Source organism: Tamandua tetradactyla, chromosome 1, assembly GCF_023851605.1.
Source record: "Tamandua tetradactyla isolate mTamTet1 chromosome 1, mTamTet1.pri, whole genome shotgun sequence".
NCBI lineage: Eukaryota > Metazoa > Chordata > Mammalia > Pilosa > Myrmecophagidae > Tamandua > Tamandua tetradactyla.
In genome coordinates, this window is record NC_135327.1 from 101441941 (window position 1) to 101466051 (window position 24111).

Sequence of the window (24111 nt, forward strand, 5' to 3'; positions counted from 1 at the left end):
ATCCAAAGTGGGGCTCTACCAAATATACCCCAACTTATTTTAATACAAATAGCACTGGAGTACTTTATGGGAAAATTAAACATCCGGAACAATGCTGAAAGTGCACAGGACACTCGAGCATAAACTGGGACTTTCAGGCACCCGGAATGTGTGTTCTTCTGGCTAAGAGAAGGCTAAGCGCAGGGCTCCTTGGGAATGGTGCCTAACCACAAAGGGAGATCGCAGCGGTTCTCAGGTGTACCTGAGCAGAACCTTCAAAGGCAGGTTGGAAATTGTCTGGCATAGACAAGAAACAGTAAATGAATGATAGCTCTGTGTAAGTATTTTAATTATTTCATTTAATTCTCACAAAAAGCCCTATGCTGTGGATAATGTTATTTCACATGGGAGGAAACTGAGGATTAGAGAGGTAAGGGATGTGCCTAGGGGGTGTCGAGGCTAGGATTCAAATCCAGGCCCCTGACTTCAGGGGGTGACCTGACAGTCCCACCTGAGACCATGTTCTGCCTATAAAAAGACAGTGAGAGAGATGACCCAGCACATGGGAAATTGCAAGTCATTTTGGCAAAAGCAAAAGCATTTGATAGGTACAAAAATATTAGACAAAATATTTATATGAGGATTCATGAAGCAGGGAGGCATCCAAGTCACACATGGAAAGGCTCTCCACTGAGGGGTAAAGCAGGAAAGCTGACCTAGAGCAGAAAAGAAAGCAAGTGAGTGAATGCTCTGACTGGCTGATGTCACGTTTCCACTTTCCGTAGTGGGAGCCTCACATAGTGGGGAGCAGATATACATGAGTCAGTATGGGATACTTGCCCATTCTGATAAGCTATATCTACTGGACCGAAACTAGTTTATCACCAGGTGCTGCTCATCTGCAGTTCTGTAGAGTACGTTACGTTTGTGCGTTTGCTCTATTTTCTCGGAAAGCTCCTGCAGGTCAATTGTTTCTGTCTTCTGGTGAATCCTACCTAAGAAAGGAGTCCCTGCTAGCAGTCTTCAGTGCAGGTGGCCATTTTATTTCACTTGACATGAGGAATTGGGCTGGAGGGAGGTGAGGCCAGCTTGTGAAGGGGGCAGGATGCAAACCTGACCTGACCTCACAGAGCCCCATCAAACTTCCCCTCCTCTCCACCTGGATGGGCGGCCGCCCACGCTGACCCTCTCTTCCTCTCCACCTGTGGTGCTTATCAGTCATGCATGCGCTTTAGAGCATGTGGCTAAATTAAAACAACCTGGTGCTTTACTGAATATGGTCTTGCATAGTTGTCTCATTGTCCTTTTATACGCATTTGGTCTCTGAAGCAAGAAGTGAAGCTTCTTTAGGCACGGAGAAAAGTTATTATAGATTTCTTAGTTATCCTCTCTTCTTACTGAGCACCCCGGAAGCATTCAGAAAAAAGCATTTGTTGTTGGGAGGAGGGTCATCAATATAAATGGATTTTGGATTGAATTAAATTGATTTTCTAATATCTCAAAATGTTTAGAAATTTGACTTCAGTTTATACCTATTTTAAATTTGCTTTTTGACACCCACCAGCCTTTTGCTAATCCCCCCAAATCTGCTCTTTGGTTGGTTTGTGCCTGGAATTTCCATTTTAGCTGTTCTATCACATCCTTGTGTTATGGTTGAGCAACTTTGTAGCACTTATAGAAGAACCATTTATTTAAGTATCTATGACGTCTAGCAAATCGTGGGCTCTTTCAGTACAGGGAACAATTTTTATACTTCTGCTCCGGATATGGAGATGTATCTGGCACAGAAACAGCTAAAAAATGTTTAGACAATGAACACATATATGTGTAGAAACATCTTTCAATTTTCTTTGTTATTAACTATAGCTATTAGTCTCACAAGCTATATTCTGAGATCTACAAATTTTTAAAACCTATTTTTACTATTTTTAATGCTGTATTTTCCAAGAACATGAAAGGGAAAAAATTCAAGGATTACATACAAATTCACTGGGATGGGCAGGCCATGGTGGCTCAGCAGGCTGAGTTCTCGCCTGCCATGCCAGAGACCCGGGTTCGATTCACGGTGCCTGCCCATGCAAAAAAAAAAAAATCACTTGACTGAAAATATCTTACCTCGGGGATGATGCAACCCTCACCTGAGTTTCTTGTGGAAGTTGGCATGAGGCGGCATGGGCCATCATGGCTTTTGTTGGCCACAGGTGCCCTGTCCCTCAGCCCATAGAGGTGGTACAGAGTTATGGAAATGCAGTTTCCCCTCCCTTTCCTTTCCCTGAGGGGCTCTCTGCCAGAGCTCCGTGATGCTTATCTGGGCTCTGCAGATCTTTGGAATGAGGTCATCCAGGAAGCCGAATCCCTTTGATACAATTATCTCTGCATCCTTGGCTCTTTGTTCTCATGGAGAATAACCAGTGACCCCCTCATGCTTCTTACGTAGTTGGAGCAGCTGTTGCGAGGCGGGGTGCCAGATGCAAGGCCCGGTGTGGGGATACACATCCTTCCCTGGCTGTCAGGATGGGGTCCAAGGGTGCAGGGGGCTGCCCACCTCCTGCAAGGCACGGTCAGGAAGCTACAGAGGAGGTGAGAGGAGAATTTTGTCAATCTGGGTGGATCTCTCCCTCTCTCATTCACACACACACACACACACACACACAAACACACACATCATGACAAAAGCCAAGCAGTTTTTCCTCCTCAATTCATCTTAGTTAACAACCTGTTAGACCAGTTCCAAGGGCCCATTCTTTGCTGAAAGGATAGGGGTGGGTAATATTTGGAATGAAGTAGTTTGTCCACATTCCCAAGACCCATTCCTTCACATCTTTTAGCATGTTCTTCCCTATTGTATGTATGCACCTTGCAATATTTTTTGCCTGATAGGAACTTTCCTGTGAATCAGGTCCAAATACCAAAAACATGTACCCCTTTCCTATACAAACTCCCCCTCTCCAAAACTGGTTTGGCCTAACCTGTCCTGCTGCTGTGAGTAAAGGATCACTTCTCCACCAGGTTACAATGAGTCAGTGTGTGAAGAGAGGGGGAGGTTTTGTTGACAGTGAGAGGGAATCCTGGCAGCCTTTGTCTAGTCCCATCAAATAACCAGATTTGTGAAGCTTGCATTTCTTATGGAGTAACTCCTATAGGTCCTGTTTCATTCTAAGATTTCTTGTCTACCCACACTTTTCCCCCTTGTTTTTCTATCTTCATTTTTAGCAGATGATTATTGAAATAGTCTATAAGGAATCAGGCAGTATTTGTTGAAATTGTCTATGAGGAATGGCAGGTCTGAAAGTCTTAACATTTTTAGACCTAAGGTTGAGTTCATGCAGCAACCGAAGGTCCTTTGCTCGCAGAGAATGATGAGATCATTTCTCTAGAAAGAGACACGTCTCCTATTGTTGTTGTTGTTTTAATAATGTTCACATCCTATGTAATCTGTAGGAAAATAATGAGCTAGAAGCGTAAGCTGTTCTATTAGAAACCTGTAAAGGGAAGGTTTCTTGCTTCCCATGGATGTGTGGGTGAGAGAGGAGGGTAGGAATAGCGGACATTAGTGGTAGTGGGCATTTACTCTTTTATCTGCCTGCTATCCATTCTCTCTTCTTCCTGGAATTATTTCTCTAATTTTTGTTCAGGTAATTTTTAATCTAGGCCAAGGAGTACAGAGATGGCACAATCACAAGGATTTATTAAGGGGCTAGTTATAGGGGTTTGGGTAGGAATAAGTGATCAGAAAGAGGGTGGAGCACCAAGGGACCAGCAAAAGCAGGGAGCTCTTACCAACCCTGTGCCTGATGGTATAAAGGGAGGGGACCCCTTTATACCATCTGGAGTGTGACCAGAGCATGCTGAGTTAGGGTTGGAAGGGTTTGGGGGGGTCTACCAAGCAGTAATTGTACCTATAAAAGAATACAGCCACTGTTAGAACCATAGTATAGAGGGCGTGAGCAGGGAAATGAATACCCCAACCCTATTCCCCTTCCACCCTCTAGTTTCCGACTGGGGCTCCCTTGCTCAAATCCAATGAGAAGCCAGGGAGCAAGGGAGCCCAATAGTGTTATCTGAAGAGGTCAGCCTCCTGAGAGGGTGGAGAGCAGATGTTGGCCGCCCAGAGCCCAGCCGTCATGCTCTCTCTGGCCCATGTGTTCTGGGAGAAGAGACCCTACTCCAAAGGCACAGAGGTAGGCTCTGATCAGCTAAGCCCTAGTCAGCATGTCCCATCTTCCTGGCCATGTTGCTTAGGTTAGAACACATGAGCCATTCAGGCCAACGAGTCAAGAGAAAATGTTTTCTAGAGACCTTAGGGAAAGATGTCTCACTCATCTAGAAGAGCCACGGAGAGATAGATTGTGTTCTTTCCTGCTGGGCATAAATGATAAACTGTGCAGCTCCTGAAAGATGCCTCCAGCCATTTCACAAACATGGAGGTAGTCAGCTTTGGGATGAAGAAAGTACCATGGAGGAGAAATTGGGAAGAAACTGTATCTTTGGTGACGTCGTTGGGCCAATGAAACCCAACTCCATCTGTGCAGTTTTTAATTATTGAGCCAGTACCACCTTTTATTATGTATGTCAGTTTGAATTGGTGTTTCTGTTACTTGCAACCAAAAGCATCTCAACAGAGATCACAAGGGTTGGGCCGTGAATCAGGAAATGTTTTCCTCCTTGGAGAACCTTAGAATGTGGCGACAAGCTGTAGTTTGCTAGAAATAGCCATAACGTAAATGATAGGGTAACAAAGAACAGGATCAAGTCCAAAATGCCAGAGGGCTGATAGAAGCTGGAATCACACAGTGAAGGGTTCCATGGCTGCAAAAGACAAGACTAGGGAAAATGCAGGTCAAAAACAAATGAGGAAGACACAGTCTTGGTGGTGAGTGTATCTGACGGGGCCCAAAAGGCCTGAGGCAGTTTTCACAGACAGTTTTGAATGAGGTCATTGCATACTTCAAGTAGCAGGAAAGGAGCTTTCTCCGTACTCCTTGCAAATACTTGGCTGTTGAGACTAAACTGTGGTCCGCCTTCTCGGCATCATGCTTCGTGACTCTTAGCCTTTGGACTCGGAGTCTGTGGTTTCGTCAGAATGAAGCCAGCCAACACGTGGAGGGGAGACGGGTGGGGCTCATCGGGCCACAGGCCACCTGACTGGAAGCATTTGAATGACGCTGAAGTCTGCGCGGAGACCAGCATCCAACAATACAAAATACCCTTTGACAACTTCTTCCTTCATTATGGATTTTATGAATGCCTCTCCTTGATTTTAAGATTCGACATGTTCTTCTGGTGGTGCTGGGGGTGAAACGTAGACAGTGGTAATAGAATAGTTCTATTTATTGATCAATTAATATGCCTAGCAGGAATCCAAGCACTTTCTGTGCATAATTATTTAATCCTCACAGCAATTCTATGAGGAAGTTACTATTATTTTTCCCCATAGGCAGGCGAGGGAAATGAGAAGTCTCACAAGGTTGAATTTTTTTTTTTTTCTATGATGTGTGTTCTTTTTTTTTCTTTTTTTTTTATTAATTAAAAAAAGAATTAACAAAACAATTAGAAATCATTCCAATCTACATGTACAATCAGTAATTCTTAATAACATCACATAGTTGCATATTCATCATTTCTTAGTACATTTGCATCGATTTAGAAAAAGAAATAAAAAGACAACAGAATAAGAATTAAAACAATAATAGAAAGAAAAAAAAAACAAAAACAAAAACAAAAAACCTATACAACAAGGTTGAATTTTAAGGATAGAAAAGGCTTGAATCATCTGGTTCACTCTTTTTATTTTTTTTTAAAAAAAGCTTTGAAACATTGTATACACATAAAATAATCCACGCATGTATTTGTATTATAAGAATAAGATGATGAATACCCATATAGCCACAACCAGTCTAAGAAGTCAGACTGCACCAAAACTATTGAACTGTTGAAGACTCCTGCGTCCTCATTCCCTAATCTAATCCTTCACACTCTTTGCCATGGAGGAAACATTTCACCGGATTTTGTTTTTTATCATTCCTTTGTTTTCCTGTATAGTTTTATGCTACATAGTATATAACCCTAATCGAAATATTATTTGAATATACAAGTTTTTTGAACTTTGTGTACAGGTATCATTCTGTGTGTGTTCGCCTGAAATATAAAACGTGATGTGTGTGATTCATCTGTGTTGATACAAGTAACTCTGGTTTACTCATTTTCCCCCAAAATGCAATACATCCTTTTTAAAAATTATTTTTGTTGTAAAACCTTAACAAACAAACATATAAACATTCTTGACATACAAACATTCTATACGTGGTGTGCAATCAATGGCTTACCCTATCATCACACAGTTGTGATACATCCTTTTATGAGTATGCTACACTTTATCTATTTTTGCTGCTGTGGTTAGTGGACATTTGGGCAGGAGGTTCTAGTTATTACAAACTTTTCCACTATGAATACTTCTGTACTAGCCCCATGGTGCCCACATGAAAGGGTTTCTCCAGGGCACCTAAACTTCAGAGTGGAGTGGCTGGGTTGTGGGATGTACACAGCTCTGAATGTCCTGGATAACGACTAGTTAGTTGTTCGCCAAACTGGTTGTGTCAACTGATAATCCCACAAGAAATGATAAGGTTTCTGTAACACCCCATCCATGCTTATCTTGTTACTGTCGGACTAGGTTTGTTTGTTCGTTTGTTTGTTTCAATCTGGTAGGTTTAAAATTATATTTCTCTGATTTACTAATGAATTTGAAAATCTTCCATGTTTACTCACCATTTGTGATTCTTTTGTGGTGAAAGGCCTATCACACCTTTGACCCATATTTCCATTAAGTTGTTTTGTCCTTTCTCATTGGTTTGTACAGTTCTTTGTGATTTCATGTTCCACTGCTTTGTAGCTGCTGTAGACAAATGCAATAGACTTTTGTTTTTCATATCTAGGTAAATTGTTCAACTCATAAATTTAATGATTTGTTTATAAATTCCTCTGTGGTTTGTGTGTGTGTGTGTATATAATTAATTACAGTTTTTTTCTTCCTTTTCAATCCTTATCCTTTTTGTTCCTTGCCTTCTTGAACTGGCCAGAACTTTGACTGTAATCTACCATGAAAGAAATGATGACAACAGCTGCCTTTGTCTTGTTTTGATTTTAAAGAGAATGCTTCTAACACTTCACCAGTAACTATAAAGTTTTCTCATAGATACTGTTTACCTAATGAAGGAAATTCCCTTCTCTTCCTACTTTGCTAGAATTTTTAAAGTATAATAAGAAATGTCGAATTTCACATGTGTTTTCTGGGTCCTGTGGTATCCATGCAGTTTTGCTACTTTAATTGAGGTAAATTACAGAAAAGGTTTTCTATAATTAAACCAACCTTGGCCATAGGTATTTTATTTTTTTACACATGGGTTGGTGTTTTAGTTTCTTAGGCTGCTTAAGCAAACATCATGAAATGGGTTGGCTTAGATAACCCATTTATTCACTCATGTTTTGATGCTGGGTAAAAAGTCCAAATAAGGTATTATCAAGGCAATACTTTCTCCCCCAAAGCTGTTGCATTCTGGAGCTGGCTGCCAGCAACACTTGGTTTCTCTGTCACATGGCAAGGTACACAGAAGCATCTCCAGGGCTCTCCTTTTTCTTCTGAGTTCCTTTGATTTCAGCTTCTGGCTGCTTCCTCAGTGGCATTTTCTCTTGTAATCTGAACTTCATTCTCTTATAAAGAACTCCAATAATAGCACTGAGACCCATCCTGAATGAGGTGGGTCACACCTCAAGTGAAGTGGCCTCATCAAAAGTCCTACTGACAATGGGTTCACACCCGCAGGAACGGATTAACTCTAAGGACATGTTTTTCTGGGGTAGATATAACTCCAAACGATCACAGTAGGTTCCACTCACTAGCATTATTTGGGATTGTGGAATTTATGTTTGTGAATGAGAATGTTGTATAGTTTTTTTTTCTTGTACAATCCTGGTCTCATTTTGGTATGTTAGCTTTGTGAAGTTAGCTGGGATGTTTCATCTTCCTTCCTCACCCACCTTCCTTCTGCTCATCTCCCTGTGCCCTTCCCTGTCCTTTGTCTCTGTCCTTCTCTTTCTTCTTCCTCTTCTCTAAAAGCACTTGTGTAGGAGTGGAAATTACCTGATCTTTGAATATTACCTAGACCTTACTGATGCTTTTTTTTTGTGTGTGGGAAGATAAAACCCACAATCACTGATTTAATTTATTTGGAGATTGTAAGAATAGTCAGGTTTTCTATTCTTGAATCAGTTTTGGAAAGTTATGCTTTTTTTGAACTTGTCTATTTGGAAATTGTCTATTCAAAACTTACTGCCATAACGTTTTTAGTGGATGATGTTGTGTGCCACCCAAATATCCTCGGCACATTCCTAGCACAGAAGTACCCATTCATGATGATTCTGGGAGTGTTGGCAGCTCAGAGCTCTTACTGAACCCTCTCTAGGGATTGCCCATGGCTGAAGAGAGCTACCTTGCCCAAGATCAGTCTCAGGGGTGCTGCATCCAGTGTCTGGTTGGAGCATCAGTATAAAGGCCCAGCCTCTTGCCCTAATTCTGGACGATTCTGTAGCGTCACCCCGGCTTGAGAGCACCTTATAGCATTATCCAAGATCATTGTTATAACTGCTTTGCAGTTCAGCTTCTCTAGCACACAAATCCGAAAATCTTAGAATCTGCCTCCCCTAGAGTCAAATCTACAACGTGCTTGGTTTTCTCTTTTAAATATTACTTGTTATGTTTTTTTTTTCATTTCTAGTATTTGTGCCTGTTTTTCTTTTTACATAAGTAGTCTTGTTAGAGGTTGGAACAGAAAAAAGACTGAAAATGAATGAGTTAAATATTCAACTTAAGAGGTTAGAGAAAGAGAGGAAAATAAAAATATAAAGGAAGTAAAAGGCAGGAAATTTTTTTAAAGTAATGAAGTAGACAGTAAAGAAATTGAGAAGTGTGAAAACTCAAACTCTGCTCTTCCTTTGCAGTATTAATTTGGTTATTCAGAGGCCCTTGAAATTCCATATGAATTTGAGAATCAGCTTTTCCATTTCTGCAAAAAAGGCTGCTAGGACTTTAATAGATATTGTGTTGAACCTGTAGACAGCTTTGGGTAATATTGATATCTTAAAAATATTCGGTCTTTCTATTCATGAACACAGAATGTCTTGCCATGCATTTAGACCTTCTTTTATTTCTTTCAGCAATGATTTATAGTTTTCAGTGTACATGTCTTTTATCTCCTTGGTTAAATTTATTCCTAGGTATTTTATTCTTTCATAAGCTATTATGGAGGGGATTTTTATTACATTTTCATTTCAGAATATTCTGGTGGTGTATAGAAACATAACTGACTTTTTCGATGTTAATCTTGTAGCCTGCAACATTGCTGAATTCATTTATCAGTTCTAGTAGTTTTCTTGTGGATTATTGGGATATTCTATTTAAAGATTCTGTCATCTACACATAGAGATAGTTTTAATTCCTCCTTTCTGATTTGGGTGCCTTTTATTTCTTTTTCTTGATTAATTTCTCTGGCAAGGACTTACAGTACCATGTTGAACAGCAGTAGTGAAAGAGGGCATCCTTGTCTTGTTTCTGATCTCAGTGGGAAGGTTTTCAGTCACAATGTTATCATTGAGTATAATGTTACCTGTGGATTTTTCAGATATGCCTTTTATCATGTTGAGAAGTTACTGTCCATTCTCATTTTTTTTTGAGTGATTTTATCATGGAGGTGTGTTGGACTTTGTCAAAAGCCTCTCCTCTTATGCAAGCATCAGCTAAATATTGCTAATAGCCATGGCTTACCACACCCCAATTAACATCATTCCTTAACCCTAAAGAACACCTAGGGCTCTAACTGAGACTGTACTAATGTTTCATGTACTAAGTTTGCTTTCCGAAACCTATAACCTCCAGAGGGTTCTTAGGACAGCTAAGTCCTGAAACCCAGAGGTGCCATGCTCTCTAAGAGCATCAACAAGTGCCATGCCTCTATCCCATATTGTTTACACCCCTTTTCAACATGAAAAAGTTAGAATGGGCATAGCCCAAAGACCCCTATAGATTGGGAGTAGGATGGATCAAAGGAGAAGGAGGAGTTATAACAGAGAGGATACGACTTAACAAATGACTATGACTGCCGAATCACTATAATAATATTTCTTTTTAGGTTCCAGTGTTTTGGAGCAGTTAGAAGGAAAAATCTGAAAATGTGGAATGGTAACCCATACCAAACTTTGAAATCTGCTCTGTAACTACTTGTTAAAATATACTTTGAAAATTACTGTTTTTTAAAATATATGTTATGTTTCATAATAAACAAACGTAAAAACAAAGCCTCCTTTGCATTAATTGAGATGATCATGTATTTTTTTCCCATTCATTCTGTTAATGGGTTGTATTATATTGATTGAGTTTCTTATGCCATACCATCCTTGCATTCCTGGGATAAATCCCCCCTAAGATATGGTGAATGATTCTTTTAATATGTTGCTATTGGAATGGATTTGCTGGTATTGAGTTGAGGATTTTTGCATCTATGTCCACAAGGGAACTTGGGCCATAGTTTTATTGTTTTGTAATGTTTTTATCTGGTTTGGTATTAAGGTACTGTTGGTTTATGTGAAAGAATTAGGAAGAATTCTCTCTTCCTTGATTTTTTGGGAAACGTTTGAGAAGGAGAGGTGTTGGTTCTTCCTTGGATGTTTAGTAGAATTCACCAGTTTAGTAATTTTGTTCTGGGAGGCTATTCATTACTGATCCAATTCCTTTACATGTTACAAGTCTGTTGAGATCTTCTATTTCTATTTGAGTCATCAATCAGGGTAACTTGAGTGTTTCTAAGAATTTGTCCATTTCCTCTGGATTATCTAATTGTTTAGCATACAATTGTTCATAGTAGTCTCTTATAATCCTTTTCTGTAAGAACAGTTAAGGTTCCCCTTTCATGTCTGATTTTCATCTTCTCTTACTTTTAGTAAGACTAGCAAAAGGTTTCTTGATAATTTATGATCTTTTCAAAGAATCAACTTTTGGGTTCCTTTGTACTCTCTTTGTTTTTTATTCTCCATTTCATTTATTTCTGCTCTAATCTTTGTTATTTCCTTCTGCTCACTTTGGATTTAGTTTGCTCTTCTTTTTATAATTCCTGAGGGTATGAAGTTGGGTCTCTGATTTGAGATCTTTCTTATTTTTTAAGATAAGCATTTGGAGCTAAAATTTCCCTCTATTCATTGCCTTCACCGCATTCCATATATAGCCATTGATTATTTGAGTGTGTTGTTTTAATTCCATATGTTTGTGGATTTTCCGATTTTTCCTCTATTCTTTCTAGCTTCATTCTGTTGTGGTTGGAGATGATCTGCATATTTCAATCCTTTTAAATTTATTGAGATTTGTGACCTAAAATATGGTCTATCCTGGAGTATGAGCCATATGTGCTTGAAAAGATTACGATTCTGCTGTTTTGGGACACAGTGTCATGTTTATATCTGTTAGGTTTGGTTCATTTATTGCATTGTTCAAGTTCTTTGTTCATTATTGATCTTCTGTGTAGATGTTCTATCCTTTGGTAAAAGAGATGTATTGACTTCTCCAACTATTATTGAAGAGGTGTCTATTTCATTCTTTTGTTTTGTCAATGTTTGTCTTCTATATCTTGGGGCTCTGCAATTAGGTTCATAAAAGTTTATGGTCATTATATATTTTTTGTGGGTTGACTCTTATTAATATATAGTGTTCTTCTTTGTCTCATGTAATGTTTTTTACTGGAGGTCTATTTTATCAGATATTAGACCTCAGCTCTTTTTTGGTTACTACACACATGCAATATTTTTTCCATCCTTTCACTTTCAACCTGTTTGTGTCTTTGAGTTTAAGAAGAGTCTCTTGTAAACAGCATATAATTGGATCATGCTATTATTCTGTCGATTGTCTTTTGATTGGATTGTTTAATCTATTACATTCAGTGTAATTATTGATAAGGCAGGATTTACTTCATCTATTTTATCTTTTGTTTCTTATGCATTTTATATCATTTTGTCCTCTTTCCTTTAATTGATATAAAAGATCGATTCCTTTCTTACATCTGTTTCTGTATATACTTTACATACTTTCTTTGTGGTTACCATGGGGTTTATATTAAGCAACCTAAATCTATAACCTACTAATTTGAAGTAATACCAACATAATTTCAATAGCACACATAATCTCTGCTGCTCTATCCCTCTGTTCCCACTTTTTATGTTGTTTTAGTCACACATTACTTCTTTATATTTTGTGTCCATAACATACAAATATGATTATTTCTTATTCAACTGTATTCAAAATCTTATAGGAAATAGATAGTAGAGTTACATACCTGGAATACAATACAGCTGGGTTTTGTATTTAACCACATAATTACCTTTACTGGTGATCTTTACTTCTTCATACTTTTTCAAGCTGCTACATACTGTCCTTTCCTTTCAACCTTAAGAACTCCCTTTAGCATTTCTTATAGGGCAGATCTATTGGTGATAAACTCTCAGCTTTTGTTTATCCATGAATGTCTTAAATGTTCCCTCATTTTTGCAGGACATTTTTGCCAGATATAGAATTATTGGTTGTCAATTTCTCTCTTTCCATACCATAAATATTTCATATCACTGCCTTCTTATGTCTATGGATTCTGATGAGAAATTGGCATTTACTGTTTCAGTTTCCTAATACTACTGGAATGCAACATACCAAAAATGGATTTATTTTTATAAAAGGGAATTATTAAGCTACAAATTTATAGTTCTAAGGCCATTAAAATGTCCAAATTAAGGCATCAGCAAGAAGACACCTTCACACAAGGAAAGCCCATCACATTGGAGTTTCTCATCACACGGGAAGGCACATGGCAATGTCCTCAGGCCCTTCTCTCCAGGTTGGTTTCCAAAATGGCTGTCTCTGCTCCTGTGGGTCCTTCTGGCCTCTCCTAGGGCATTTTCCCTTCTGTAAGTGTCTTTGGGTCCTCTCTTAGCTTCTCCAGGGCAAACTCTAGATCTCGTCTCTTAGTTTAGCATTTCCCAGGACATTTTTTGTCTCCAACTGTCCTTCGCTTGGTTTCACCTCTCTGCTCTCTGTATCAGCTCTGAGTTCTCTCTCTGTTTCTGTCTTTTATTCTCTTCATAGGGTACGCCAGTAAAAGGATTAAGACCCATCTTGAATTGGGTGAGTCATAGCTTCATGGAAACAGCCTAATCAAAAGGTCTCACCCACAAGATTGGATTAAAATACAGTGGATATTCTGGGGCACATAATGGTTTCAAGCCAGCACACTTAGTCTTATTGAAGATCCCTTGTATATGACAAATCACTTCTCTTTTGCTGCTTTCAAAATTCTCCAGCTTGGTATTCAAATTTTTGTTTATTATATTTATTCTGTTTAGAGTTCATTGGGATTTGTGGATGTTATATTTGTCTTTTGTCAATTTGTGGATGTTTTCAGTCACTATTTCTTCAAATATTCTATCTGCTCCTTTTCTCTTCTCCTCTCTTTCTGGAATTTCCATACTATACCTCAGTACACTTCATGTTGTTCCACAGGTCTCTTAGGCTCTCCTCAATTTTTTTCATTCTGGTCTCTATCTGCTCTTCAGATTGTGTGATTTTGATTGTCCTGTCTTCTAGTTCACTGATTCTTTCTTCTGCTCTTTCAGAAGAAATGCTTTTAATGTATTTTTATCTCCATTATTGTGTTTTCCTCTATTTTAATTTGTTTCCTTGAATAGGCCACCTCTTTCTGTTTCTTTATGATTTGTGATTTTTTTGTTGTTGTTGTTGACATCTGGGAATTTAATTATTTGATATACTGACTATGGAAGTCAGTTTCTCCCTTTTGCCTAAGGTTTTAGTGTAAACTGGCTGTGTATTAAGGCTCTTCTTAACATGTATCCCAGTTTATACTAAATCTTTAGAATAGCCCATGGTTAACAGTTCAGTTTTTCTCAGGTCTCCCTGAGCTTGAGTCTTGCCCTAAGCATGTACAATAACTCAAGATTTCCCTGGATGTGTGACCATTTCCCTTTGAGAAGAGGATTTCCTTCCCCCTGTTCCATTTTTGGGAGTCCTGGGCTGCTTTCATTGTTTTATACAGTTTTTCCTCCCCAGCAGCTGCAGTTAGCTCAGCTCCATTCCCATGCTGTGGACTGCTGCCCTTTCACCCCAGCTTTCAGCCCTGAATCTGCACTGTTGTTCACTGTCTTTGCTACCCCTTTCTACTCAGCTTTTATGCCTCTAGTAACTTTTGGGAGAGGCGATTCTGACCCTTGCCCTGATTCAGTCCTCCTTAGAGCCAGAGGTGGTCAATATACAAAAATAACCAATATTTTCATTTAGGCGCACCAATTAGACTCTAAGGAGCATGGCTGGGGAGTGCACACAGATTGCCAAAGCTCTGCCCTGGGGTCACTCTGGCTTCAGGGAGCCTCCAGCACATGGTGGAATGCACACGTTCAGACCGCTACAGCACTGCCATAGCCCTGTGTGGCTTCTGGTCCTTGTGTTTGAATGCACATGAGCTGTTAAACCTCCTCTGTGGGTGTATCTGTAGGCAGAAACTGGTAGAAGGTACCTCTGTTGGGTAACCTCCACCATGTGTCACGTAAACTGCATAGGTCCCTGCATGGGAGAAGGGTGAAGACAGTAAATTTGTCCCACCACTCTCCTACTCTTTTTGGGGTTTTTAAGTTTTTTAAAAATTTTTTTGACTTAGCATTCACTGACTTGTACTCCACTTTCAGTTTCTGAGAGTTTCAAAAGTGTTGCATTTATTTATCTGTGTTTAAGGGGGAATGTTTATGGGTTTGTCTTACAAAATCTTGATAACATAGTCACTAGTGTGAGCCTTTAAAGGTTATAAAATTTCTTTCAACAGTTCATTTCCTACTTTAGTTCTAAAATGCTGTCAGAGTATATCCACACCTAAACTTCCCCCAATTTCTCTCCATCTGCTCCTTCCCCACTTCCCCAACTTTCTCCAATTCTGTTCTTCCAGTTAATCAGGCCACAAGTCTTGCAGCAGCTTTTGATCCTCTCTTTCTCTCATAACTTCCATGCAATCAGGAAATCCTTTAGGGCTTTCCAAAATCTGGCCACTTTTACTACCGCTGCTGTAACAAGTTGTCTAAGCCATCATCATCTGCTTGACCTATTGTAAGTGGTGCTCTCATTTCCACTCTTGCTCCTTGTGGGACTGTGCTCCACTCAGCATTCAGAGTGAGTCTTCTACATGTTAACTCACCATTAAGTGTCTTCCCATCTCTTTAAAATAAATCCCATGTCCCTAGATGGCCCACATGGTCCTCTATGGTCTGGTCCCACTATCGTCTCTCTGACCCTATTTCCTACACTCTTCTTTTTCTCACCCTGATCCAGACACTTCTCTGTTCCTCAAACATGCCTGATTTTGGAGCAATTTGCACTGGTGACCCTCTCTGTTTGGAAAGATCTTCCCGCTAAGTATCTACATGGATCACTTCTTTCAGGTCTAGCTTACGTGCTGCCTTTTCATAGAGTCTTTCCGTCACCAAATTATAAAATTCCACCACTATCGAGTCACTTATCATCATCCTTAGTCTTATTTATTTTTTTCTTAGCATTCATCATTGCCTGGCTATTTGTGCACATGCATACACACACACACACACACTTTTGTTTATTGTCTGTCTTCCATTATTAGAATGTTTGTGCTTTAAGGCATGACTCATTTCTTCACTCCTATATCTCCCAGGTCTAGCTCACAGCCTGGCACATACTGGATGTCCAATAAATATTAATGAACAAATGAATGAGTCCAGACTGGCCTGAAGTTACAGACTCTCAGGGGAGACGCTTCCCTTTTTTTCCCCAGAACTGCAGCTCTGCTTTGTGCAGTAGTTTCGCTGTTGTTGTTTTCATTGTTATTATCCCCCCTCATCTTGAAGGTATACCACTTGAAGCTCTAACCTAATTTGAGATGGGTTGGGGAGGGTAGTGTCAGTCATTTGACTTTCTCCTTGCAAGGGCCCAAGGCCTCAACTCCTTTCTTCCTGTCCAGTGAATAGCAGACAATGTTTTCAGGGGTATGTTGGCTTCAGCACTTTTTAAAAATTCTTAATTCATGCTCAGACCTCATACATTAGCCTCTGAGAATTTCCCTTAGTTCTTTGTAAGCTTACTTATGCAGTTCAATTGGTTATTATGTTATTTTGGTTTATATTTTAAAAATGATGTAGAGGGAAAGATTTCAGGCTCTCTGGTTTAACATACTGTTGAAATATGGCTCTCAAAACTCTACATTTTTTCATGCAGTGCACAAGAGGCCAAAGAAGTTGTGTGACTTGTCCAAGGTCCTATTGTAAACTGAAGGGGTAAGACTAGACCCTGGATTTACTCACCTCCAGAGCAGTACTTGACTTCCACATTGGGTTGGTGCTGTGCCCTCTTTCTTAAACAGGGCTTAATGTACAGATATTTTTATCCTAATGAGTATACATAGGCACAGAGGTTAAAAGGAGGAAAAACAACAATATCAACACAGCAATCTCTGGAATTCCGAGGAAACTGTTGTAGTCATTAAGGGATTTAATAGCCATTTGCAAATATATATTAGGAAGTAGCTCTTGGAATTGTGGCTGATTTCAGCAGAGTAGCTTTTGTCAAATCTACCCTTTTTGCTATTTCTCTAGCAGTCATGTCAGAAATACTTTTCTGAAGAGTTTTGCTCTGACCTGAAGCTGGAGGCATCTCCCTAATTCTGTTCCTGCAGTCCATTCAGGCTATGTCTTGGGTAGGTGTGAACCGAAATGGAAACAGTGGTAGTTTAAAAATTATGGCAGGTTATTTGTTACATTATTATTTTGTCTGGTGATATAGCATAGATGGAAACAGGCTGCATTTTAAGCAAAATGGCTTCAGGTTGCAGTGTTCAGAACACTATGCAAATCATTTGAAAACTTAGAAATTCAGTCAATCAATCAATTTTGTTTCATGTGATGCCAACTGGCTTTTTTTTTAAATCTCATTTGTCTCATTGAATTGACTGACTTTGAGCTTGAATTGACTTAATTGCATGGTTGCTTCTGATAAAATGTAGACAGTGATTCCTCTGTTGGGTCATGATCAAATTCAACAAACAGGCCATGAATAATAACTGAACAACCCCAGTTGGTAGACGGCTTGCTAACTTTTCCTTGCAAAATGACGTCGGCTGTCAATCTAGTAGTTAGATCATTTTAAAAGCGTGTGAATAATACAGGGTGCAGCATTCATATGAATTGAATTCTAACGTGTCACACCAACTCACTGGGTCACATAACCCAGTACAGATTTTGATAAGGTGGTCAAGACCTTAGAAACCAAGGCAAAGGGCTGGTTTGAATATCTGAGACATGCTGAAGAATAAAACAAATAATCCATATTACCACCTATGCAGCGACAGTTAATACTTTAGTATACCTCTTTCCGGTAATTTTGCTACGTATTTTTTTAACTAATTGAGATGATATTATATGTGATGTATTTTCTCTTTCTCACTTGACAGTTTGTATCTGATATTTTTTCTACTGAACATGGTGATTCATATATGTCATATTATTATGAGTTCTTCCCAAATATTTATTTTATTTAAAACGCTTTATTAAGCCCAGCAAAAGCATGGCCTCAAAAAACTAGTTAAGAAGTGATGCTTCTTTCTCTCCACAGAAATCTTCAGTAAAGGGCGAAAGATTTATGCAATCTGAAGAGAAACCAGAGTATTCTTCCTAAATATTTTTAATGGTCACACAGTATTCCGTTATATGAATTTATAATAGTTTACTTCAACATTCACCTTTTGTTGAGCATTTAGGTGGTTTTTTGTTATTTATTATCATACACACCACTGAACTGTGGTGGTTAGTTTCATGTGCTTCACCCAGCTTGGCTAGGTTATGGTGTCTAGTTGTTTGGTCAAGCAAGTGCTGGCCTAATTGTTACCGCAAGGGTATTTCATGGATTTAATCATTAGTCAGGTGATTGCATCTAGGCATATTGCATCTTCAATTAGCAAAAGAGATTGCCTTCAGCAGTGATAAAAGTCTCATCCAATCATCTAAAGTCATTAAAGAGAAAACTGATGAATTCAGCAGTCATAAGAATTTCTAGCTCTGCTTCAACCAGCCAGCTTTTCCTGGGGAATTCACTGAAACTTTCCCTGGAGTTCCTAACTTACAGTCTGGAATTCAGGCTTGCCAAACCACATGGTCAAATGAGCCAATTCATATGATAAATATCCTAACATTTACATTATATATAATGGTTGGAGAAGAAACATCGTCTGATTTCAACATCTTTAAATATACTGAGACATGTTTTTGACCTATTATATGGTCTATCCAAGAAAATGACCCAAGCACACTTAAGAAGAATATGTATTCTTCTATTGTTAGATGAAGTGTTTTATACACATTTGTTAGGTCTAGTTGGTTTATAGTATTGTTCAAGTCTTCTATTTCTGTCTAGATGTTCTCTCCATTTTTTGAAAGTGGTGTATAGGTTTCCTCCTATTAGTATGAAATCATCTGTTTCTCCCTTCAAATCTTTCAGTGTTAGCTTCATATATTTTGGAGCTCTGCTATTAGCTACATATATATTTATATTATTATGCCTTCTTGTTGAAGTGACACTTTTATCAGTATGTAGTGACTTCCTTGTCCCTCATAACAGTTTTTTACTTAAAGTCTATCCTATGTATTAGCATATCTACCCTAGCCCTCTTTTGGTCACTATTTGCATGGTAAAAATTTTTCCATATTTCCATTTTCAACATACTTGTGTCTGAATTTAAAATAAGTCTGTTGTAAACAGTATATAGTTGGTTCATGCTTTTAAAATCCATTCTGTCAAACTCTAGAGAGTTTAATCCATTTACTTTTTAAGTAAATATAATAATGCAGAACTTTTTCTGCTATTTAGTTATTTTATCTTGATAAATCATATTTTTTTTGTCTTTCTATTCCTCTGTTAATGCCTACTTTCATATTCATTTTAGTTTTGTAGTGTACCATTTTGAGTCCCTTCTCATTTCCTTCTGTATATAGTTCTCCGAAATTTTCTTTTTGGGTTACTATGGGTCTTAAAATTAACATCCTAAGTGTATGTCACATTTGATTTTTTTTTTTTTTTTATGGGCAGGCACTGGGAATTGAACTTGGGTCTCTGGCATGACAGGTGAGAATTCTGCTTGCTGAGCCACTGTCGCACTGCCCTGTCATATTTGATTTTATACCAGCTTGACTTCAATAGCATGCACAAACACTGTTCCTATATCTCTTGGTCCTGTCCTTATTTTGTTGTACTTGTTACAAAATATATCTTTATATTTTGTATGTCCAAAACCACAGATTTATTATTAATATTATAGATTTGAATTTTTAAACCTGTAGAAAGTAAAAAGTAGAGTTACATACCAAAAAAATACATGCAATCATACTGGCATTTATATTACCCATGTGGTTACCTTTACCACATCTTTATTTCTTTATGCTGCTTCAGTCCACTGTCTAGTATCCTTTCCTTTCAGTCTGAAGAACTCCCTTTATAATTGCTTGTAGGACAAGTCTAGTGGTAATGAACTCCTTCAGTTTTTGTTTATCTGGGAACATCACAAACTCTCCTTCATTTTTGGAAGCCAGTCTTGCTGGCTATAAAGTTCTTGGTTGGCAACTATTTTCTTTGAGCACTTTAAATATGTTGTTCCACTGTCCAGTTGCCTCCATGGTTTCTGATGAGAAATCTGCATTTAATCTTATTTGGCCCTCCTTGTACACAACACATGGCTTTTCTTTTGCAGCTTTCAGAACTCTTGTCCTTGGCATGTAATAGTTTGACTATTGTGTGTCTGGGTATAGTTTTCTGTGCATTTATCCTGCTTGGGGTTTGCTGGGTTCTTGAATGAATATATTCATATTCTTTAATAAATTTGGGATGTCTTCTGCCATTATTTTCTTTGAATATTCCTTCTGCCCTTCTATTTCCTTCTTCTTCTAAGACTTCTGTAAATGCATATATTGGTATGCTTGATGTTTGATCTCCTAGGCTCTGTTCACTTTTTTCATTGATTTTTTTCTTGCTTCTCAGTCTGAATCATTTCAATTGTCTTGTCTTTCAGTTCACTGGTTCTTTCTTCTGCCAGCTTTAATCTTGAAACCCACAAGGGAATTTTCCATTTCAGTTATTCTGGTCTTTAATACCAGTAGTTCTGCTTAGTTCCTTTTAAAAATTTCTCTTTATTGAGATTTTCATACTGTTCATTCATTAATTTCCTGATATCCTTTAGTTATTTCTCCATGTTTTCCATTATCTTCTTGAGCATATTGAGGATCTTTTTTTTTTAACCTTTATATAATATATCCAAAGTCCAGTTTTCTTCTTTTATGGTTTTTTAATTTTCATCTTGTTTCTCTAGATAAGTCATCATTTTTTGTTTCTTTATCTTGTAATCTTTTGTTGTACACTCTAAATTTTAATATTTTAATGTGTTAACTCTGGGACTTAGTCCGTCGATTGCTTGTTCCTTATATTTGTACTCAGCTAGGGATATGACAGAGATTTCCTTGAGTGCTGGTAGCTAGCAAAAGCAAACCAATCAACACCCAAAACATCTTTCAATGTTTTTACAACTTAACTCCACACTGGCTGGTACCCTCCTTCAGAGCTTAGCCCTCCTATCAAATAGATCAGCCTAGGGCAAAAGTGAAGTCAGAGTCATCTCTGTCTATTTTGAGCCTGCATTTGTCCTGGACTTGTACTCACTCCTGACCTTAAGAATTCACCCATTTATGAGAATCCTAATGTCCTTTCTATTCCTCATGGGAAAGACACTTCCCAGGCTTCTGGTTTTGTTTTGTTTTTTTAATGTCTTAGGCTGGTAATTGTTTGCCTAAGGTTGCTTTGACTTAATTGTATCCTACACTGTTTTAGCTACCTACAAGCTGATTCTTCCTGCAGTGTAAGTTCTGGGAGTGCAAGCCATAGAGATATTTCTTGGCTCAGCTTTTCAGGCTGCCATTGAATTGATTGACATTAACATACAGTCTCCTACCCACCCACTAGATGCATTGGGGTTACTCTGCTCCTACCAGAACAAGGCCAGGGACACACAATAGGTGTGTAGACTGACTTCACACTGTTTCCAGGAAAGGGGCAGAGGAGGGACCAGCAAATGCACCATAAGCTTCTCCAAGCATTTTTAAAAACATTTTTCATTGTGAAATATAACATATATACGAAAAAGCAATAAATTTCTAAGTATGTTATAACAAGTGGTTTTAGAATACATTTCAAAAATGTGGTGTGGGTTACAGTACCACCATTTCAGATGTTTCCTTCTAGCTGCTCTAAGACACTGAGACTAAAAAGAAATATCCATATAATGATTCAGTGGTTCATACTCACTTGTTAAATCCTATCTTCTCTGATAGTACTCCTCGTTCTCCTTTGATCCTTCTGCCACTCATTAGGGACATTTGGGCAATGGCCATTCCAACTCCTTCATGTTGAAAAGTGGTGTCAACACTATGGGGTAAGGGGATGCAACTGGTTGATGCTCTTGGAGAGAGAGATAACTCTGGGTTTCAGGGCTTATTTGAAGGTTATAGGGTTCTGAAAAATAAACTTAGTGAGTAAAACTTTTACAGAGTCTCAGATAGAGCCCTGGGTATTCTGGAGGGTTTACAGGAATACTGTTGGGTGGGGTTTCCCATACTATGGTAATTGGCAATATCTCACTGAAGTTTGCATAAGAATATCCTCAAGAATAGGCTCTCAACTATTTGAAACCTCTTAGCACTGATACCTTATTTTGTTACATTTCTTTTCCCCCTTTTGGTCAGGCAGGCCTTGTTGATCCCATGGTGCCAGGGCCAGTCTCATCCCTGGGAATCATATCCTACATTGCCAGAGAGGTTTACTCCCTGAATATCGTGTCTTATGTTGGGGGGGGCGGGTACTGATTTTACTTGCAGAGTTGGGCTTAGAGTGAGAGAGGCCACATCTGAGCAACAGAAGAGATCCTCTCAAAATAACTCTTAGGCAATATTACAGGTAGGCTTAGCTTCTCCATTACAGATATAAGTTTCATAAGAGCAAGCATCAAGATCAGGGGAGTGGCCTATTAACTTGGGAGTCCCTAATGCTTGAGAGAGTGTTAGGGATTTCACACGTGGGAAAGTTTAATAGTTCCATATTTTTTCTCCAGGCCCTTAAAGGACTTCACCAATACTTTTTAATTATCTGCCCAACATACTCTGGAATGTATCCAGGTGTTACATTATGCATATTATATAGAACTGCAGATTCCCAATTCTAGACTCTGTGTGTTTAGGTTGTTTAATTGAACTGGCCAGACAGGTTTTCCAGTTTGCTAAAGCTGCCGAAATGCACATACTAAAACTGGATTGGCTTTTACGAAGGGGATTTATAAAGATATATTAAGATATCAATTACAATTCTAAGACCAGGAAAGTGTCCAAATTAAGGCACCAACAAGAGGTGGAAAGAGAGCATGTGGGTTCCTCTGTCACATGGGAAGGCCTGTGGTGACGTCTCTTGGCCCATCTTTCCTGGATTGGTTTCAGAATGGCTCTCTCAGCTCCTGTGGGTCCTTCTGACTTCTGTTGGGGTGGGGTAAGGGCTTCCTTCTCCATCTCCAAATGTCTGTCTGCTCTCTGTGTCAGCTCTTTTAAGAACTCCAATAAACGAGTTAAGACCCATGTTGAATGGTTGGGGCCACAACTCCATGGAAATAATCCAATCCCACAAGATTGGATTACGGTTAAGAGAACATGGCTTTTCTGGGTTTCATAACAGTTCAAACTAGCAGACAGGTTAAATTAGATTGTGTGCTACAGAATTTAGGTTTTGGACAAAATAAACCTCTCTTCCTTTGGTCTCTTATAGTAAGTGAAATTCTAAAATAGAGACAATATCATCCTTTATCCTGTATACTAATTTACCTTAGCCCCTACCAGATCAGCTTCATTCTTATCTCTAATTGAAGCCTGATCTCTTTTTCTTTTTGGCTTCTTTAACTTTTCAGTTTCTTTAAATGCTTGGATTTGTCTCCAAACATTTATAAGTCTCAATTTTGCAATGTTTTTCTGTTTTCTGGAATTTTGAGGAAATACCTCTTCTAGTTTTAACTAGTTATTCAAAGATTCTGCGGGGAATGCACCCTAGAGAATCTCATGCTTGGTAGATCAGGAGTCTCTAAAGCATGCAATTACTTTTAAAATGAAAATTGAACTATAAGGAACTGCATCTGATTTCAGGTTTTGCTTCTGACTTTTCTGGTCCTAGGCTGGAAATTAGGCAATTGTAAGCCTATGTGTTTAAATTTCCTAGAAGTTTTTATCAGGAGAGGGGATACTTTTTATTCTTGTTTATCAGTAGGAATAGCCACAATGACAACAGCAGCACCCCCACAAACAGTTCAGAATGGCATTTATTGAGTGCCTGTACGTAAGAACTTCATTTACAAATTTCTCTAAGTCCTACAACACCTTACCCCCATATTCAGAGAGTCAGACTCATCAAAGAGCATGTAGAAAGAAAACCTGGTAACTGGAATTCAAACCAGTTCTGGCACAGAATGTTTCTTAGTGTCAGTTCTCCCAGAAGCAGACCCTGAGACGAGATTCAAATGCAACTAGTTTATTTGGGCAGCGTGATGTAATGCAGGAAAAGGAAAGCAGCCAATAAAGGGTGCATTGTTATGCATGATACTACTATGGGCAAATGGAGTTTAATCCCAGGGTGAAACCATACAAAATGTACGGCTGTTGTATTTATCCAGCATTTCCTGAGGGTGACTGGTCAAGGACTGCTCCCTAGGGCACCTGAGCTGCTGTGGTTTGGGGAATGTGTTAGTTTGAAACTATTATCTACCCCCGAAAAGCCATGCTCTTTTAATCCAGTTTTGTGGGGGCAGAGCTATTGTGGGTGGGACCTTTAGATTAGTTTGTTTCTATGGAGATGTGACCCACTCAATTCAAAGTGGGTCTTAATTCTTTTACTGGCACCCTGTATGAAGAGAATAAGAGGCAGAAGACAGAGAGAGTGCTCAGAACTGA

The 24111-nt window shown here is 38.7% G+C and overlaps 1 long non-coding RNA gene and 1 other non-coding gene across 2 annotated transcripts; both read right to left on the reverse strand.

Annotated features, from left to right (window-relative positions):
- Positions 1–388: 388 nt before the first annotated feature.
- LOC143685774 (uncharacterized) lies at positions 389–2572 on the reverse strand. The gene is made up of 3 exons (XR_013176727.1): positions 2413–2572; positions 1962–2048; positions 389–695 (listed from the first exon to the last, which is right to left on the reverse strand). It is a non-coding gene; the product is annotated as an uncharacterized LOC143685774 (long non-coding RNA).
- Positions 2573–17642: 15070 nt separating this feature from the next.
- LOC143652443 (U5 spliceosomal RNA) lies at positions 17643–17758 on the reverse strand. The gene has a single exon (XR_013160670.1). It is a non-coding gene; the product is annotated as a U5 spliceosomal RNA (small nuclear RNA).
- Positions 17759–24111: the final 6353 nt, after the last annotated feature.